Source organism: Schistocerca cancellata, chromosome 4 (assembly GCF_023864275.1).
Source record: "Schistocerca cancellata isolate TAMUIC-IGC-003103 chromosome 4, iqSchCanc2.1, whole genome shotgun sequence".
Taxonomy (NCBI): domain Eukaryota; kingdom Metazoa; phylum Arthropoda; class Insecta; order Orthoptera; family Acrididae; genus Schistocerca; species Schistocerca cancellata.
In genome coordinates, this window is record NC_064629.1 from 14,796,306 (window position 1) to 14,802,305 (window position 6,000).

A 6,000-nucleotide genomic window follows, 5' to 3' on the forward strand; every position below is an offset into this window, starting at 1 on the left:
GCAGACTGGGGCGATCTGAGCGACCGAGGCTGGCAGGAGCGACGTTTATTCCCACTTCTTCCTGGTGTCGCTCTTGGCGCGGCGTGGTCCAATCCCGCGCACCAGTGGCCGACATTTCCTCACCGTCCTCTCTGCTTTCGCGTTCCGCATCTTCGTTGCGGCACTTGTGGTTACGACAGAACAGAAGCTATAAGTAAAACAAAAATGAAATTTTTTACTCAATGGTTTCTGTGAAAATTGAGGGACTGTAGGGCGTGCGCCTCGATTCTGTCATCGCCGAGCGGCCGCCCCTTCCGAACGAACGAATGAACTCGTCCAGCACTTTGGACGAAAATTGGTCACTGTGCTTCGCTCACATCCTGCGCGGACTCTACCCGCGATTTCGTATCTGAAACAAATGCGTTTACTCTTCTCCATCATGGTTCAAATGGCTCTGAGCACTATGGGACTCAACATCTGAGGTCATCAGACCCCTAGAACTTAGAACTACTTACACCTAACTAACCTAAGGACACCACACACATCCAAGTCCGAGGCAGGATTCGAACCTGCGACCGTAGCGGTCGCGTGGTTCCAGACTGAAGCGCCTAGAACCACTTGGCCACTCCGGCCGGCCTTCTACATCATCTTTATGTACTTCGCGCGGTTAGAGGCGCCATGCCACTGACTGCACGGCCACTCCCGTCGGAGGTTCGAGTTATCCCTCGGACATGGGTGTGTGTGTTGTTCTTAGCATAAGTTAGTTTAAGTAGTGTGTAAGTCTAGGAACCGATGACCTCAGCAGTTTGGTGCCTTAGAAATTCACACACATTTTGGGGGTTAAGTTGGGTTGTTTGGGGAAAGAGACCAAACTGCGAGGTCATCGGTCTCATCGGATTAGGGAAGAACGAGGAAGGAAGTCGGCCGTGCCCTTTCAAAGGAACAATCCCGGCATTTGCCTGGAGCGATTTAGGGGTCAAATGGCTCTGAGCACTATGGGACTTAACAAAAAAAAAAAAAATGGTTCAAATGGCTCTGAGCACTATGGGACTCAACATCTTAGGTAATAAGTCCCCTAGAACTTAGAACTACTTAAACCTAGCTAACCTAAGGACATCACACACATCCATGCCCGAGGCAGGATTCGAACCTGGGACCGTAGCAGTCGCGCGGTTCCGGACTGAAGCACCTAGAACCGCATGGCCACACCGGCCGGCAGCGATTTAGGGAAATCACGGAAAACCTAAATCAGGATGTCGGACGTGGGATTGAACTGTTGTCCTTCCGAATGCGAGTCCAGTTTGCTAACCACTTCGCCACCTCGCTCGGTCACACACATTTTCGATAAAGTAGTAATACTGTCAGATTTTCTAATTGTTTGCTTATACATTATCTGGACTAGTTGGATACCACTCGACAGTGCATTTTCGGTCTCAAACGTACGAGAATTTCGGAACTCTCCGAAAGGAAAAATGGAAGCGATGAAGGATACAGTGCGAACAAGCATATTTTGAATGATCAGTGGAGTGTATGTAATAGAGAACGGGACGTTCGCGAGCAACGAGAAGAAAGAGTTAATCACTGTGTCCTAGAAGAAAACCCACCTCCTTCCGTCGATAATGAATAAAACAGGGCAGATGTTCGAGAAGTTGGATCTCTCAACCTGGAGCACTTGCTTCATGGTAGTCGTTGATGCATCTTTCACGCGACTGTCATCTGTGACAATTTAGTTTACGTCGAGGTTTCAAAGCTGTTCTGAGGCAGTACGAACCTACAGCGGTACAGCGCTTAACAACACACAGAGATCTAAATGACGTACGTCTCAGATGAAACAAAGACGCATCATATTGCTCATATCGTCCCGTCTAGCTGTGAAATAAGAGCCACCTTCACATGTTTCACCTGTAATACGAATGTATTTGTGCAGCTCGGGTTAACGCTCTGCGCCTCTCTTATGCTTCGAATCATTTCAATAAAGAGGTACTTTTAGCTGCCGACTGTTTACCTTCGAAAATATTCCGTTCGCACGTCGGTTTAACACGTCGTTCATACAGAAAATCAGCAGCTCATCGTTTCATAACTTTACTAAACATAAGCATTAAAATATCTCGAAACTGATTTCTGCATAAATCATCTCCATCTGCTCTTGCGCCGCATTTTTCTGAACTTAAACGAATCCAAACTCTTGCAGAACTCAACTGCCAATTAAATACATTTCAATAATTTGTTTGAAAGGTTATCGTACTGTCACTTTGTAAGAACTTAATCATAACAAAAATGTTGCTTACAGAAATTTCGCATGTTGTTCTTGTTTTGGTCTTCACAGCGAAGACAGCGGCTCTCCGTGCTGCTCTGTCTTGTGCAAGCCTCTACATCCAAGAATAACTGCTGCAACGTACTTCAACGTGGAACTGCTTACTGTATCCGTGTGTTAGCCTCCCTCTACGATTTTTACCCCTCAGACTTCTTTAATTAAGTTGTGTTTATATTATTCTTGAAGAATTAAGTTTGCCAAGACTGCTAGCAATTCTTTTGTCTACGCTGTCTTCATTGTACCTTGTAACATTATTAGATGTACATGCTTCTTAATACACTGAAAGTCACATAGTGACGTTGCGTCAAATTGCATTAAAAAGACATCATCATGTCACAAATAAAATAATGCAAATGTTGTGCTGATGTGCCAGCATACACCAATCGCTTGATACCACAATGCTGACTTAGCTAAGTCATGCTAGGACATCAGCACTACATTTTGTGTAATTTCATTATGCCATTTTATTTGTGAAATGAAAATGTTCCTTGCCACTTTTTATTACAATTTGAAGCAACATCACTATGTGACTTTCAGTGTTTTAATAAGCACGTACACCTAATAATGTTACAAGATTCGATATTGACAGTGTAGATCTATCGAAACCGGTCATAGTAATCAAAAGAACTGCTAGCGATCTTTGCAAACTTAATTTTTCAAGAATATTATAACCTTCACATCGCTCCCAACGGCTGATGCAGTGTCAAACGAATAAATGTTGATTCTTTTCTCTTCAGTTCTAATTAGTACGCCGTACGCGTCAGAATATGTAAATGAAAACACCTGTCATGCTGGTGTGGCTGAGCGGTTCTCTTCAATCTGCAACCGCGCGACGGCTACGGTCGCAGGTTCGAATCCTGCCTCGGGCATGGAGGTGTGTGATGTCCTTAGGTTAGTTAGGTTTAAGTAGATCTAAGTTCTAGGGGACTGATGACCTCAGAAGTTAAGTCGCATAGTGCTCAGAGCCATTTTTGAACCTGTCATGCGCACGATCGTTTGAAGTTGGTATAAACACGCCGGGTACATGGCTTTTCCTCCTTTCGCGTCTGCGACATTCGACGTGGTTGTCTCAATGCAGGATAGCGCTCTGCTTGTAAAGCTGTATTACGAGAATGATAAATAAAATAAAACAAATAAAGAAATAACATGAATGATGACTGTACACACGACGCTCTGCAGAAGTTCCGGACACTGAAGGGTTTGAAAAAAGGCGTTGGTCCGATGACTGCCGTGAGTCTGGAGAAAATGATTCGGAAATTCGAAAAAACGGGTTCTTTTCGTATGTGACCTGGTAGAGAGAGGAAACTAATTGATTCGACGTCTGTGGAACCAGTGGCCACAGCAGTGCAGGAGTAGACGACTGGTGGTGTGCAAACGGAGTGCACGGAGAATTGCGCGAACGTTGGAGACACCCGTGAGCACGGTGCGTAAAATGCTACGAAACATCATTCTTTGCTATCCAGTCAAAACTATCCGTGTGCTCGAGTTCCTTCGTGTTGATCTGCTGGAAAGAGAGACCTTTGCTTTGGAATTTCTTGCTCGCATGGATGTGGACACTGATTGGCCGTGGAAGATTTTGTGGACATGTCAATACACAGAATTGTCGAATATGGGCAAATGAAAATCCACACGCAAATCAACCAGTACCACTTCATCCAGTAAAGGTCACTGTGTGGTGCGGGTTTACTTCATCGTTTACCATGGGGTCATAATTTTTTGAAGAGACAGGTGCCTCCGGTCCTGTGACCTGTACCGTCACTGGTAAGCGCTGTGAGTGTCTTTTGCGCAACCACGTCGTTCCAGCTATCCGACAGCGTGGATGTGTGGAGGGGATCATTTTTATGCAAGATGGCGCACCTCCGTACATTGAAAATCCAGTTAAGCAGCTGCTGTAGCGCCATTTCGGAAATGCTATAATTAGCCGCCTTCATTTCCCAACAGCCTGGCCGTCCCGATCACCTGATCTAAATCCGTGTGACTTTTGGCTGTGGGGCAACTGAAAGATGTTACGTTCAGTGTTCCGAGTGCAAACTTAGCTGCATTGAAGGCACGCATTGCACAACACCTCTATCAGTTGTGGAACATGTGGTTTCTCGATTTCAACTTATTGCAGAAAACGGTGGACAGCATATTGAACATGTTTTGGGTCAGTCACACATAAATTAATAATCGTATTTCATTTTGATTCGTGCTTTTTATGCTGTTTTTGGCCTCAGGAAAATTAAAAACCGACGTGTGATGCTTTTTATGCGGTTTTTGGCCTCTTGACAGTTAAATACCGATATGAATAATGCTTTTTATGCGGTTTTTGGCCTCAGGACAATTGAAAACCAGTTTTTGCCATCCGTTGTGATATGACCTTGCCATGGTGGATGGGCTTAAGTAACTAACAGTATCACACCTGTATACCCATGCACACTGAGTGGTGCAGTTTTTGTAACGCCAAACGTTCACCTTAGGCATTGTTGTATGAGACATTTGTCATTTGCAGTCGACCACTATTAAATTATGATGCTTACAGCGCCAACTATTGTTACATTTTGTAACTATTTTTCTTCTGCCATACGTTTTCCCTCTTCTCCGATAATATTTAGTTGCAGTTCGACGTCATTCTGACCAGCGGTGTTGTTTCTACAGCGGTTTGGAAGTTTAAATTTAATTATAATCACCCTGTATATCCATCTAATCTTCATCTTTCTTCCGTATCACCGCATCTGAAAAGCTCCAATTCTCTTATGATTGTCGTCTACATTTCACTTCCATAAACGGCTACAGTTTGGATAAATACCTTAAGAAAACATTTTCTAACACTTAAATAAATATTAGAACTTTTTGTTCTTCAGAAACGCTTTTCTTGCCATATCCAGTCTACAGTTTATATTCTCTCTACTTGGGCTGTAATGAGTATTTTGGTGCCAAAAGAGTAAAACTCGTCTGCTACTTTCAGTCTTTCCTTTCCCTCAGCATCGCCTCAGTCCATTCGACAACATTCCTTTTACCCTTCTTTTGCTTTTGTTGATGGTCACCTTCGCTATCTCTGACAGAATTACGACGTCAACGACAATCCTCAAAGATTTTATTTCATCTACCTGAACATTAATTCATTTCTAAAATTTTCCTTTAGTTTCCTTTACTGCTTGCTCAAGGTACAGATTGAACAACATTGGGAATAGGCTACAACTCCGTCTCATTCCCGTCACAACCAGTGCTTCCCTTTTCTGCTCCTCGACTGTTACGGCTTTTTACTCTGTAACTGGAGAGTTAAATTGAAGATGAATAGAAACTCTTATTTTTGTTCAAAATACTGTGAATATCACAAATGCGCCAATATTGTTCGCACTAGCGAATCGGATTTCGTAAATTAAAAAGTAGTCAGGTTCTGAATAACTGCTAAAATTCGTAGGGATCTTAGAGAGGTAGCTGTAATGTTATGTAAACAGATATCGCGCAAGCTGGTTATTCGCCTTCATATAATCAAACTCATCCGTACTTCTACTGTGAACCTGTCAATAACATACAGAGGGTATTAGTTGTAAAAAATAAAATATGACGCAAATTTTAAGCAAAACTTAAAGAAACTTACCTTGATGCATAAGTCGTAACAGATCACAGCTAGGAGCGGGGAAGGCGAAGACAGAAGTTACAAGTGAAGTATGTCAGAAAAATGACGGATATTGTTTTACAACAATAACATTTTCTAAACTGAT